Raw genomic sequence first — 15,894 nt, 5'->3', positions numbered from 1 at the left:
AGTTAAAGGCCTAGCTATTTTCGAGAAGTCTTTAATAAACCACCTATAAAATCCTGCATGGCCTAGAAAGGCTCTAATATCACGGACAGTCCATGGTTTAGGTAGAGTTGCTATCTTATCTAGTTTGGCCTTATCTACTTTGATGCCATCACTAGATACAATGTGACCTAGTACTATGCCCTTTTTCACCATGAAATGACACTTTTCCCAGTTTAAAACGAGGCTCTTTTCTTCACACCGTGTCAAAACCTTATACAGGTTAGACAAACAGTCTGTGAAAGAGTCTCCATAGATAGAAAAATCATCCATGAAAACTTCCATAAAGCTCTCTACCATGTCACTAAATATATGAAGCATACACCGTTGGAAGGTACCAGGAGCATTACAAAGGCCAAAAGGCATTCATTTATAAGCATACGTTCCAAAGGGACATGTGAAGGTAGTCTTTTCTGGGTCATCAATATCAATAATAATCTGAAAATGGCCTGAGTAGCCATCCAGAAAACAATAAAAAGTATGACCAGCTAGGCATTCGAGCATTTGATCTATAAAAGGTAAAAGAAAGTGATCCTTTCGTGTCATAGCATTTAAACGTCTGTAATCAATACAGATCCTCCATTTCATAGGACCTTGTGTGACAACATAGTCACCCTTCCCATTATGTAACATGGTAACTCCCGATTTCTTAGGAACTACATGAATGGGGCTTACCCATTCGCTATCAGAGATTGGGTATATGATACCTGCATCGAATAATCGTAAGACTTCTTCCCTAACCACCTCTTTCATGGCAGGGTTCAAGCGATGCTGAGGTTCGCGAGAAGTCTTCGCGTTATCCTCCAAATAGATACGATGAGTGCAAACATTAGGGTCAATACCTTTAATGTCAGCTAGGGACCAACCAATCGCAGACCGATGTTCCCTAATCACCCGGATTAAACGTGTCTCTTCATTCTCAGATAACAGAGAAGATATAATTACCAGATGACTACCATCCGGATCAAGTTGAATATATTTTAACTCCGGGGGAAGAGGTTTAAGCACTGGGGTGGAAGGAAAATCAATAGATGTTTCGTCTGGGTCCTCATTTTGCATAATGAATACTTGCTTAGGTAGCAAGTCTTCATACTCAATATATGGAGCAAACCGGGCGGTCTACAATTGGTGTGGACTCAAGGATGGTGTTGACTTCCTCTAAGTAGGAGTCATTTACAAAATCTGAAGTTCCAAAAGAAAGGAATTTCTACATATTGTTTTCGGGAAATGTGTTGTTAAAATAATCTTGAGCTAAGCTCTCGATCATGCTAACCTCCCCATCTATAGACGAATCTGGTAATTGTTTCATCATTTTAAAAACATTTATCTCAACTGTAAGATGGCCAAAAGATAAGGACATCTTACCATCGCGGCAATTTATAAGTGCGTTGGCAGTTGATAAGAAGGGGCGCCCTAAGATGATCGGTACAGAGTCGTTAGCGACTTTTGTATCGAGGATAACAAAATCAGCAGGATAGTAAAAATCTTGAACCTTAAAAAGCACGTTTTCCACCACACCCTTAGGATACTTAATTGACCTGTCCGCTAATTGCAATGTCATTTTAGTGGGTTGCATCTCGTCTAGACCTATTTGTCTATACAAATAAAACGGGAGTAAGTTAACACTCGCCCCCAGGTCTAATAACACGGTCGTCGTGTGGGAATCTCCTAAGGTGCATTTTACAGTAGGACGACCAGGGTCCTTGCACTTAACAATTCCATTATTTTCGGATAAAGTTGGGAATTGTTTAGCTAAAAAGGCGTCTTTAGGTATGTTGGTCTTACGCCTAATAGTGCACAACTCTTTAAGAAACTTAGCGTGATTAGGTAGCTTTTTAATAGCTTTGAGAAAAGGAAGGTTTATCGTTAGATTTTTGAAACGCTTCCTAATCTCCTCAAAGTTGGTATCCCCGGTTAGCATGGCTAATTTTTAGGAACGGTGGTTTCGCTCTATATTTAGCGTATGGCTCGACTTGATGTGTAACCTTGGCTTTCTGTTTCTTAGGTTGTGGTTTAACTGGTACCTCTACAGTGGTAGGCTCTTCAGTTTCTATTTCGGTATCTAGTTCGATATCCGGTGTAGGGAGTACTGATGGGGTAACTATAGGCATAGTTACTTTGTTATCAACCACTCTTCTAGAACGGAGGGTGGTGATGGCATTTAGATCACCTATGATTGTATTTTCCGTGCTAGTATTACCGCTTACCTCAAAGGTCGTGGTTTTGCTTTTTTTGGTTTGGTATAGCTTGTCCCGAAACATGCCTTTTGTTGGGCTTTCTCTTGGGCTAACCGTTGTATGCCCCGATTTATGGATTGTAAGATCTGTTGGTTTGATTGAGTCATTGATTGGAAAAGTTGTTGGGTAACCTCAGTATAAAGCGCCGATACGATCCGGTTGTGTAGGTTTAGTAGTCACAGGTGGTGCGACTGGAACTATCCCACGTTGATTATTAATGGGTGGGTTGTGATAGTTACTATTGTTAACCGGAACGATACCTCTATTGGTATTATAACTATTATAATTACTCTAACCTTGTGCTACACCTTGTCGTGGTTGCCCTTGGTTGTTATAATTATTATAATTTCCCTGACCTTGTCCCTGTCCTTGCCTAGGTGGAGCTTGATTATAATTGTTTGCTTGCCTAACATTTTGGTTATTAAACCCTGGAGGTGTAACTTGTTGATTCTTTCGCCAACTAAAGTTGGGATGTTGTCTCCATGGGGCATTAGGAATAGAATAGTTATTAATGGAGCAAATATTATCTTGCTCTAATTGTTGTTGTTCATAGGCGAGAGGACAATAGAGTCGGGTGCTTTCGACTCAAACGTAAAATTACATGGGTTGGAGTTTACATTCATGACGGGGATATGCTTTTGTTGCATAGAAATAGCCTCAACCTTTTTAGTTAGAGATTCGATTAAATTTTTAAGTTCTAGATCGGGTTTCATCTCAAACATACCGGCGGCCTTAAATGTTGAAGAAGAACTAGCAGAGCGGGGGATATCATCACTACCCCCAATTGTTATTGGCGTTTAGTTTGTTCTTCTAAAATTTGTAAGCCTCCGGCTCTCCTTTACTTAGGAAACTACCCCCATTCATTATGTCATGGACTTCTTTATGGTGATGTTGAAGTCCTTTGAAAAAGGCACGAACTAACGTGTCTTTTGCTAGGTTATGGTGTGGACACTCTATAAGCAGATCGGTGAAACGATTCCAAGCCTCATAAAATGATTCATGAGGATTCTGTCGAAAAAAATGAATCTTGGAAAGCATCTCATCCGTCTTTAGGGGTGGGTAAAATGTTCCATAAACAAATTGAAACAAGTTTAGCCCACGAGTCCACAGAGTTAGACGCTTGGGCAGTTAACCAAGACGCTGCCTTATCGGCTAAGGTGAAGGGAAATACCCTCAGTTTAATTTGTTCCGCACCAACCGTAGGATGATGGAATGTTGTAAGGACTTGTTCAATCCTACGCATGTGTTGGTAAGGTTTTTCATGGTCTAAACCATGGAAGACGGGTAGCAAATTAAATATGTTTGGGGGGATTCGAAAATCCCCCGCTGGGTCTGCTTGAACGATGCAAGATTTAGGGCTATCGCTCAAGGCTTTGTAGAAGTCGGAGAGAGGAGTCTCTCTTTCTTCAGCCATTATGTCAGGTGTGGTTGGTGGGATTGTAGTTAGAGGTGTAGTGATTGGTCTACTCGATAGATTTGTTTGTTGACGTTGATGGTTAATTACGTTCGGTGTTTTTCTCCGACCAGACCTTAATCTCATGCAAGTCTAAGTCTAAACACGACAACACTCCAAACAATCTTGATATTTTAGTATAAACCTCTAACTGGAGATGCAGGGTATGGAAGAAAGGAATACCTGATAAATCGCCCTTGCTTCGCTTATGAATTGCGCCTTGTTTACGCGTGTTCAAATGTACATAACAAGTTAGAACACCGAAAAACTTAAAAAATCGGGTTCAAAACAAACCCGTAGAAATCCGAAAATTTAGCTTAGAGGCGCTGGTGCGCGCTTAGAAGCGGTCGTGGCTTTCGTATTTCCAAGTTACAGTGTTTTAGGGCGGGTCGCGCTCAAGGTTCCAGGCTTATGGGCGCAGGTGCGCTCCGTCTGGGCGTGATTGCGCTCAGTGTAATTTTGTCGTGGAACTTTTCAACGCTGAAACGGACAACCACAGTATGAATCAAACAAGGGTGGGTAGGTTTAATGGGACTTAAAAATGACTAATTATACTATGAAAACAATGCTAAAGTGCAACTAAGATGGCAGCGGCACCATTCGATAAAACAAAAATTGATAGTTTACCTACGAAATGAACGATGAACTCATAACGTAAGTAAACTAAAACTATTTATGATGCTAGATTACATATCAAAGTTTCTACTCTCAATTCTATCGAAATAGAGTGGAGTAACAAATTCGTTCCACTCCTAGTTCTCTAGCATGGAGTGTTTTCTAATCTAATTAATCCGTCTTAAGTCTAATGAGAGCTTTACGAAGCGTGTTATACTACGATACAATATGAAATTGATTATGTTGAATTTAAACTACGAATGCTATGGAAATATGATTGTTTTGAATCTAGATAAAGGATTAGAGGGAATTGAATCCACCTCGAATCCAACTTAATAACCTAGCATAGATTCTTGTATCTCGATTCTTACGCTCTTACGGCAAGAATTTCGAAGTTCTAATCCCTTGTGTTCATGGCATTTCTACCAAATACTAACTAGCATGTGAGGTCGCCCACCCATTCTCATGGCTTAATCACGACCTTCTAGAGTGGAATAGATTCTACAACACTACTACACTATACCACTAAGTTTTCATCAAAGCTTCATCAACCCCTCTAATGGAGGTTTTAGCCTTTAGTCATCAACCCATCATTTCCCATTGAATTATAACTACTCATCATATTAAAATTCTAACTTAACTAATTTAACTAACAATGTTTCAATCTACTTAAACTACTTAAATGATAATCAACAAGAATTAGAACTAGATCTATAAATTGAAATGACAAAAATCAAAATTGACAAAATAACTATTTTATTTATCTAATCAATTAAGAACAATGATTCAAAGCCTTAATCTAAAACAAGAATTGAAAATGGAACTTAAACTTAATTACTCTACTGAAAACTAAATCTAGAATTCTATATAGTTTTAGGTCTAACTAGCTACCATTAACAAAGAGCTAAGATTTTGTTTTTATATGTCCAGATCCAAAAATCGTGCATGGGCTTGGAGCCATGTTTTGGGCCAGAGAATCAGGCCCAAAACCCAATTCTTTCAGTCCAAAAAGGCCTCTTCAGCTGCAGTTGACTTCAACAGACTTTTCGTCTAATTCTGCTCCACTGATTGGGTCACAGCTTAGACCATTTGAAAGCTCTTTCCGAGCCGGTCATTTTGGCATAAGGTAGGTCCAATTCCGAGGTCTGAGTCCAAAGATACGGCCTTCGGAAGCTCTGCTGACTTTTGAGTGTTTTTTACGCGTCAACTTTTCAGCTTTGACCGTGCTTTAGAAAGGCTTTGTCTTCTTGAATCTTAGCCTTTAATCACATAACTCCTTAGCAACCGACCTTTGCTCCTTTATCTCGCTAAAGTGGCACATTTCTGCACATAATGGACTTTGACGCCTGAAATGCATAAAAACACGTAATCAGTATTAACTCTTAATTTTTACTCACATAATTGGTCTAAAAGTATAACTGTTACAGGGTTAAAACTACAGTTTTGGGCTTTTATCAATACCCAAAGCAGAAATTTAGTGGCTGTGACACAGAACTATCAAAATCAAAACATAAACACTCAACCAGCCTTAGTTCCAGTCACTCCTCCTATTCTCTCTAAAACAGGCACACCATATATAATGGATGATAAGCAACCAAAAGTGTAGTTTAAACCCCTAAATAGTATTACATTTAGCCCACTTATGTTTATAATAAATAAGAGTTAGTACTATTTACGTGTTTTTGTGTATTTCAAGTCTTGAAGCTGATTATTTGCTTAAAGAAGCCATTTTGCATGGGAAATGAGTCAAGATGATTGCTGAGAGAGTTCTATGTTTAAAGCCCTAGAATCAAGAAGAAAAAGTCTTTTCAAGCCCAGTAAAAGCTGGAAAGTCAAAGTCAATTCGGGTAGAAAAAGGACGAAAAGCCATCAAAACTTCAAATAGGTGTATCTTTGGATTCAGACCTTAGAATCAGGACTACTTTATATCAAAACGACCGTCTCGGAACAAGCTCTACAATGGACATAGAATTGCCCTAATCAGAGCTATAAAAGTGGAAGAAAAGGGCACTGAAATAATTTCCAGCAACTGTGGCCTCTTTAGACTTAACATGAGGCCCAAAGTCCTCCTTTTTGGGTTATGCACGAAAATATAACCCTAACCATCTCCTATATAAAAAGGGTTAAGGCTAAACTTAATACTCCTTGATAAATGACTAAAAATGATAATTTACCTATGAAATGAACGATGAAACTCAAAACATAAGTAAACTAAAACTTATTACGTGCCTAAGATTTATCAAGTTTTCTACTCCTAGTTCTCTAGCATGGAATGATTTCATAGTTTAATCAATCGGTCTTAAGTCTACTGAGAGTTTTACGAGGGGGAATTATACTACGATGCAACTACCCACAAGATACAAATTATAATTGATTCAACTACGGAAATACTATGTTGATTCTATAATAAGGAATTAGGGGGGATTGATTCCACCTTAACTCAACTTAACTCACTAACGACGAATCGTCGTAATCCGAATTGAACTGCTACACAGAACAATTGGTTATTCCTAATCCCTAATTACACATGACATTTCTACCAATTCATAACTAGCATGTGAACGATTAAACCCATTCTCATGGCGAATTAATCATTTCTAGAGTGGAATAGAAATTACGACGACTCTACGATAATTGGAATCAAGCTTTCATCAAGGCTTCTCAACCCCCTCTAATGGAGGTTTAGCCGAGAATCATTCCACAATCATTTCCATATGAATCTAAACTAAACATAATATCAAGATTCGAAATTTACTAATCTAAATTAAACAATAATTAAAATCTAATTAACAACTAAGAAATGGTAACCAACAATAATTAAAACTAGATCTAATAGATTGAAATAACAAAAATCAAAATGACAAGAATAATAACTATTTTATTTATCTAATGAATGATATTCAATGATTCAATAAATTAATCTAAAACAAGAAATGAAATTCTAAGACTAAGTTCTAAACCTCATTAATGGAAGCTAACTAATCTCATTCTAATCTAGGTCTAACTATCTACCATTAACAAAGAGCTAAGCTTTTGTTTTTATACTTTCAGATCCAAAAATCGTGCATGGGCTTGGAGCCATGTTTTGGGCCGAGAATCAGGCCCAAAACCCAATTTCTTTTAGTCCAAAATGGGCTCTTCAGCTGCAGTTGGCTTTGACAGATGTTTCGTCCACTTTTACTCTTATGATTCGGTCAAGGCTTAGACCATTGGAAATAGCTTTCCGAGCCGGTCGTTTTGACATAAGGTAGGCCCAATTCCGAGGTCTGAGTCCAAAGATATGGTCTTCGGAAGTTCTGCTGACTTTGTGTGCTATTTCTGCTCGCGTTGACTTTGACTTTTCAGCTTTGACCGGGCTTTAGAAAGGCTTTGTCTTCTTGAATCTTGGCCTTTAATCACATAACTCCCTAGCAACCAACCATTGCTTCTTTATCTCGCTAAAGTGGCACATTTCTGCACATAATGGACTTTGAAGCCTGAAATGCATAAAAATACGTAATCAGTATTAACTTTTACTTATTATTCACATAATTGGTCTAAAAGTATAATTATTAAGGGGTTAAAACTACAGTTTTGGGCTCTTATCAACTACCCCCAAACAGCATTTTGCTTGTCCTCAAGCAAATATGAGAAATTAGCATAAGTGACCAAAAATGGAGTTCTATCTACTCTCATTTTGCTGAGTGCGATTGCATTGACCATATGCAACAAGGCCTTAAACCACTAGGAATTCCCTAGTGGATGAGTTATAGCCTCGTGAGAGTTTTCCAGTGAAGGTACTCACAAACTTCATCTATACTACAACGACTAAGAAAAAAACTATTGTTTCCTTATTCATGCTCCAAATTATATATACATCTCACTAGCTATGAACAAGAATAACCAAGTCAAAACCTAAGCTAATATATGCATAATAATCAATCATCTACAATAAACATATATACAATAAGTAATACTATGAAATGCAATAGCGGTCAGGTTTCAAACTTCGAATAACGCCCTTAAGTAGGTTCTCACAATAATAGTCAAGATACAACACTCATTTTTCCACTCAAGTTTTGCTACTCTAGTGCGGCAGTGGGCCCACTTTACCTTACAATCTCAATGAAACACAAGGAAGCCGAGTCGATCAAACACATCTGCCACTTACTATCACACTAACCTATTCCTAATTGAGCTAGAGGTCTTTATTAGGTGTTTCGGGGATTAGGAGATGGTTTAAGAAGGAAGGAAATGGATATTCAAAAAAGACAAGTTTGAGATAATAGAGTCTTCATATTATGTAACTAGAGAAAACCTTTTTATTTACTTTTGCTTCTACACTTTGTTTCCATCCTTAACCATATTTTTTTTTCTTTTTCTTTGGCTTTTGACTCCTTTTATTATATTTTTTGGAGTTTTTATTTTATTTCTATTTTTATTTTTCTTTTCTTTGGATGGAAACTTCTTTTCTTTATTTTCCGAAGCAACTAACTAATTTTTGTTTACACAGGTTTTTCTCTTCTTCTTTCTTCCTCATTCTATTCTCCGAATTTTATTCTAAATTGGGTAGGTTGATTTTTTTTTTTTTTGTTTTGTTTTGTAACAGGGTAAAAAATTTGTGGTTTATGAAAGGCTCGAGAGGGCTTACTAGCGGAAAATAATTCATAGGTTTGAATTTCTCGCAATATCGATCCAAAGAGGGCCTAAATTCTCGCTTAGGATATGACATAGTGATCAAGCAAGTGGACGTGTGATTTCTCTATCCGATTTTACTTCTCCCTTGTGTCATTTCTCAAATGTTTCGGCTTCATATAAGGCTTTAGGCTATATTCTCACAGGATTTGTAGAATAAGTACTATAGCCTAGATTTCAGAAACTTATCGCTAAAAATCATAGATACTCCATGTAATATATTTATAGATAGATACAAAGATTATTACCTACATATTAACCTAAGTTTCTAAAAATTATTCTAATGCAAAAAAGCTACGGAGACTTCTAGATTGTTAAGAGCATAGAGAAAGAAAAACAATACCAATATTCCTAAGTGTATAGCATAACTTATTTATTTATATTTTTAAATTTTTGAAATTTTAACTAGAAAACAAGTGCATATTATACATATCTATATCCTAACAGATGCCTTAATTACACGTGTTTCTATGCCCACCCCAAACAAGAAGTATGCTTTGTCCTCAAAGCATTTAAATAAAGAGGGTAGAAAAATACCATGGAAACACGCGAAATTCGAACATCCGCAAAACAAGGTTAAAACATACTAATATAAAAACGACGCAACTCTATAAGAGTTCCACCCATTATGGGGTTAACGTAATTAAATTGCTTGGGATATAAGCATTAACTAAATGGAATTAAAACTTACCTTATCTCCCGGACATGCATATTATCTACCCAATAGCACCATGGGTCTTGTATTTCAGCGGGCATGGCAAGTCCAAGAACAAATGCTAGCAAGAACCATAAGCGGTTCCCAGCCTACGTGTGTGATCACCTCGCGAGACCAAGCACCATAAGTAGTGCTTTGGAACAAATCTTCGAAAGACTGTTCCGGTATTATTGTAGGAGATGTCATCTCGAAACTACACTCTGGAACAGCTGCAAATGACCCGGGAACAACCCGCAGAAAACTGGAAATTTTCTGGTCTACGGAAGTCAGGGCGCAGGCGCGCTCCACTTGGGCGCAGGTGCGCCTCAGGGTTTGTTTTTTTTTTTTTTTTGACTTACAGTGTTTTTGACTGAGGCGCTTCGCTAAAAATTTTAGAAAAATGTGTAGTAGTGGTCGCTCTACTTGGGGTGCCTGCCCGAGGTGCTGATGGTTGAAAATTGAGACGAACAACGGGAAACGTGGGAGTGAAAGGTGAGTGATGGAAGTTAGGTGTAGTGTGGGTTGTGAGTGTAGAATGAATGAAGTTTATATAGGTTTTAAGTTGCTAAAATGAATCGAAGTTGCCAAAAAGCTTTTCCGTAATTTCGAAATAATAAAATTTCCAACCCAAAATGGAAACAACTCATATTCTTGATTCTAAAACAACCCTAATATCTTTTAGGTTGAATTTAGGATAGAACCTACCTATTTTATCGAGATTTCATCCTACCATGATATTTATTCATAGATATACCTATTCAAATAATATTCTCACCCTCGACCAAATAACTTCTAAAAAAAGGATGTCATATAAAAATCATCTTTGGACTACATAATACCACCCCCAAACAATTTGGGAAAGTGGGATCAACATTAAACAACCACGCACAATGAAAATAACCACATTATATTAATATTGTCATTCAAACAACATTTCACTACAAAAGTCAAAATTAACTAAGGAATTTAACAACGTAACATCCTATCTACTAAATATAATAAAAAACAACATCAAAACAACAAACAAGAAGAAATCTAGCTACTCTTCAAGGGAGCGAGGTGGGGGTAAGAATAGGAATTTGAGTGATCAAGAATGGAAAAAGCAACACCCTACCCCCAAACAAATTTTTGAAAATAGGTTTGTAAAAATTTGTTTGAAAACGTGGGTCTTTTAAAGTCAGATTCCCGAGACTTGCTAGATTACTATTTTTATAGCTTTAAACTTTTTTACTTTTTATGAATTAGGTTTAATATAAAGGAAAACAATAAGCAGTAAAGACATAATTCACACCATAGAGAAACATGACTCAAAAAGCAAGAAAATATGCAAGAGTGGAAAACGTGAATTATGTGAAACGTGGACTTAGGATCCAGTACTTTCAACCACACACTCCATAGGGAGGGCCCGGTTACCTGAATGGTGCATTCACCAATATATGGAAATGAAAGGAAATGCACCAAACATAAAAATTGAGTCGTTTATAGTCAGATACTCGAGACTTTATCTAAACATATGTATGAATATGCAGTTTATCATATATCAACAACCGAAATAGTTGTGGATCGTTCCATAAATAAATATCACAGAAAACATATCCAAACACAATCAAGCACCAAGATTTCCTACGACGCAGCCTAGTGGAATGAAAGCGAAGTCGGATAGACCTATAACATAACCGAGCATGCACCTTATGTTTCATCTTTGAACGAGAGGGTGTCCTAGTGAATAAGTGTGGAAAAGTGAATGGTTGTGGAAGATATGGTGGATTGGGATAAGTTTTAGAGGGAAAACATGGAAAAAATGAGGATATGGGTTTAGCACAAAACTCATTCATGGTGTAGTTAGGGACTGTCTCAAGTCTGAAAATGAAGGTGTCAAGTGGTTTATCCTTGGGAAGTATTTGTTTACTAGGTGGATTTAAAAAATCATGAAGCACAGGAGAAACTAAAGGATCGAGTGCAAACTCGAGGTTCCTTTGAAAAGGTGGAGGGTGGGGAATATTGGTGATGGAAGGTGAATGATTCTCAGCTAGAGCTCTCAAGTCCATATCATCAGAAATCTTGATATATGCAAGACATTCCTCAATAGGTGGGTCAAAAGGATCACTGGGATAGAGATTGAAAATTTCATCTTCCATCATAGCATCAAGGGATGAATGGTTGTTGGCAAGGGGGGACTCGGGAAGTGGTAAAGAAGCTGTGCAAAAGAGTTGTAAGAATTTTTCTTCGATTTCGTCTACTACCAGGGAGTCATTGTTAAAGTCAGAATTTCCGAAGGAAAGGAATTTGTTAATCTATTTCTCCGGAAACATGTTTTTGAAGTAATCTTGAGCTAAGCTCTCGATCATGCTAACCTCTCCATTTGTAGATGAATCGATATCGTGGTCCTCATTTTGAAAATATTTACCTCAACAGAAAGATGGCCAAAGGACAAGGATATCGAACCATCGCGGCAGTTTATGAGCGCGTTGGCAGTAGCCAAGAAGGGACGCCCTAAAATGATAGGTACAGAGTCGTTAGTGACTTCTGTGTCGAGGATAACGAAGTCGGCTAGGTAGTAAAAATTTTGGACTTTAACCAGCACGTTTTCAACCACACCTTTAGGATACTTAATAGACCGATCATCTAATTGCAATGTCATTTTAGTAGGTTGCATCTCCTCTAGACCTATTTGTTTATACAAATAAAATGGAGTAAGTTAACACTAGCCCCGAGGTCTAGTAGCACGTTCGTCGTCGTGTGAGAATATCCTAAGGTGTATTGCGATGAGGGATCTACCCGAGGTCCTTGTACTTAACAATTCCATTATTTTCGGATAAAGTTGGGAACTGTTAAGTTAGAAAGGCGTCTTTAGGTATGTTGGTCTTACGCCTAGTAGTGCACAACTCCTTAAGAAACTTAGCGTGGTTAGGTAGCTTTTTATAGCTCAGAAAAGAAGGTTTATCGTTAGATTTTTGAAAACGCTCCTAATCTCCTCAAAGTTAGTATCCCCGGTTAGCATGGCTAATTTATGAGGAACGGTGGTTTCGCTTCTATATTTAGCGTATGGCTCGACTTGATGTGTAACCTTGGCTTTCTGTTTCTTAGGTTGTGGTTTAACTGGTACCTCTACAGTGGTAGGTTCTTCAGTTTCTATTTCGGTATCTAGTTCGATATCCGGTGTAGGGAGTACTGATGGGGTAACTATAGGCATAGTTACTTTGTTATCAACCACTCTTCCAGAACGGAGAGTGGTGATGGCATTTAGCTTACCTACGGTTGTAGTTTCCGTACTAGTATTACCGTTCACCTCAAAGGCTGTGTTTGCTGTTCTAGGGTTGGGTATCGTTTGGCCTGGAAACATGCCTTTTGGTTGGGCTTTCTCTTGGGCTAACTGTTGGTTTAAATTATTAACGGATTGTAGAATGTGTTTGTTAGATTGAGCCATGGTTTGGAAAAGTTGTTGGCTCACTTGTATGAAGGTGTCAAGACGATCCGGTTGTGTGGGTGTAGTAGTCACGGGTGGTGTGACTGGAACTATCTCGCGTTGATTATTTATGGGCGGATTGTGATAGTTATTATTTACCGAAACGATACCTCTATTAGCATTATAATTATTATAACTACATTGACCTTGTCGAGGTTGCGCTTGGTTGTTATAATTATTATAATTACCCTGATCTTGTCCTTGTTGTGGTGGAGCTTGGTTATAACTGTGCGTTGGTCTAACATATTGATTATTGTACCCTGTAGGTGTGACTTGTCGGTTATTTCTCCAATCGAAGTTGGGATTTTGTCTCCAAGGGGCGTTAGGTTCACTATTAATGGAACAAGAATGTTCATAGGCTATAGGACAGTGGGAGTCGGGATGCTCAGGACTCCAACAGAAACTACATGGATTTGAATTTACATTCATGACGGGGATAGGCTTTTGTTGTACAGAAATGGCCTCTACCTTTTTTGTGAGGGATTCAATTAGAGTTTTAAGCCCAGGATCTGATTTAACCTTAAACATACTGGTAGTCTTAACTGTTGAAGAAGAACTAGCGGAGCGGGAATAATCGTCACTACCCCCCCCCCCAATTATTATTACGCTTAGTCTGATCTTCCAAAAATTTATATGCCTCGAGGCTCCTTTACTTAGGAAACTACCCCATTCATTATGTCTAGGACTTCTTTATGGTGGTGTAGAAGTCCTTTGAAAAAGGCAATTTAACTAACGGTCTTTTGCTAGGTGATGGTGTGGACACTCTATAAGGAGATCGGTGAAACGATTCCAAGCCTCAAAAATGATTCATGAGGATTCTCACCGAAAAGAGTGAATCTTGGAAAGCATTTCATCCGCCTTTAGGGGGTAGGTAAAAATGTTCCATAAACAAATGAACAAGTTTGGCCCACGAGTCCACGTAATTAGCGCGCTTGGGTAGTTAACCAAGACGCCTTTACCAGCCTAAGGTGAAAGGGAATACCTTCAATTTAATTTGTTCTGCACCAACCGTAGGATGGTGGAATGTTGTAAAGACTTGTTCAATCCTACGCATGTGCTGATAAGGTTTTTCATGGTCTAAACCATGAAAATCGGGTAACAAATTAAATATATTTCGGGGGATGTAGAAATCCCCCACTGAGTCTGCTAGAACGATGCAAGATTTAGGGCTATCGCTCAAGGTTTTATAAAAGTCAGAGATAGGAGTCTCTCTTTCTTCAGCCATAATATCAGGTGGTGTGTGTGAAATAGTAGCTAGAGGTGTAGTGGGTGGGAAACTAGATAGACTTGTTTGTTGACGTTGCCGTGTAATTACGTTAGTTGTTTTTCTTCGACCAGACCTTAATCTCATGCAAGACTAAGTCTAAACACGACAACCCTCCAAACAATCTTGATATATTAGTATAAACCTCTAACCGAGATCACGAGGTATGGAAGAAAGGAATACCTGATTGTGTCCTTGCTTCGCTTATGAATAGCGTCTTGTTTACGCGTGTTCAGTGTATATAACAAGTTAGAACACTGAAAAACTTAAAAAATCGAAGTTCAAAACAAACCTGTAGAAATCCAGAAAAATTTAGCTTAGGGTGCGGGTGCGCTCGCTTTGGGCGCGGTCGCACTCCGTGTAACTTCAAGTTACAGTGTTTTAGGGCGGGTCGCGCTCAAGGTTCTAGGCGTTTGGACGCATGTGCGCTCGCTTTGGGCGCGGTAGCGCTCCATGTTATTTTTCGCGGAACTTTTCAATGCTGAAATGGACAACCACAGTATGAATCAAACAAGGGTGGGTGGGTTTAATGGGACTTAAAAATGACTTATTATACTATGAAAACAATGCTAAAGTGAAACTAAGATGGCAGCGGCGCCATTTGATAAATGACTAAAAATGATAATTTACCTACGAAATGAACGATGAAACTCAAAACGTAAGTAAACTAAAACTTATTACATGCCTAAGATTTATCAAGTTTTCTACTCTCAATTCTATCGAAATAGAGTGGAGTAACAAATTCGTTCCACTCCTAGTTCTCTAGCATGGAATGATTTCATAGTTTAATCAATCGGTCTTAAGTCTAATGAGAGTTTTACGAGGGGGAATTATACAACGATGCAACTATCCACAAGATACAAACTATAATTGATTCAACTACGGAAATACTACGTTGATTCTATAATAAAGAATTAGGGGGATTGATTCCACCTTAACTCAACTTAACTCACTAACGACCTTAATCGTCAGAATCGAATTGAACTGCTATGCAGAACAATTGGTTCTTCCTAATCCCTAATTACACATGACATTTCTACCAATTCATAACTAGCATGTGAACAATTAAATCCATTCTCATGGCGAATTAATCGTTTCTAGAGTGGAATAGAAATTACAACGACTCTACGATAATCGGAATCAAGATTTCATCAAGGCTTCTCAACCCCCTCTAATGGAGGTTTAGCCAAGAATCATTCCGCAATCATTTCCATATGAATCTAAACTAAACATAATATCAAGATTCGAAATTTACTAATCTAAATTAAACAATAATTAAAATCTAATTAACAACTAAGAAATGGTAACCAACAATAATTATAACTAGATCTAATAGATTGAAATAACAAAAATCGAAATGACAAGAATAATAACTATTTTATTTATCTAATGAATGATATTCAATGATTCAAGAAATTAATCTAAAACAAGAAATGAAATTCTAAGACTAAGTTC

The 15,894-nt window shown here is 37.8% G+C and overlaps 1 non-coding gene across 1 annotated transcript; it reads left to right on the top strand.

Moving 5' to 3' along the window:
* Window positions 1-3,207: 3,207 nt before the first annotated feature.
* On the top strand, window positions 3,208-3,311 carry LOC147497284 (small nucleolar RNA R71). The gene has a single exon (XR_015197256.1). It is a non-coding gene; the product is annotated as a small nucleolar RNA R71 (small nucleolar RNA).
* The last annotated feature ends 12,583 nt before the right edge of the window (window positions 3,312-15,894 follow it).

Source organism: Coptis chinensis, chromosome 5, assembly GCF_015680905.1.
Source record: "Coptis chinensis isolate HL-2020 chromosome 5, ASM1568090v1, whole genome shotgun sequence".
In the NCBI taxonomy this organism is placed as follows: domain Eukaryota; kingdom Viridiplantae; phylum Streptophyta; class Magnoliopsida; order Ranunculales; family Ranunculaceae; genus Coptis; species Coptis chinensis.
The sequence above is the reverse complement of the archived record's forward strand: the minus strand, read 5'-3'. Positions and strand labels throughout refer to the sequence as shown.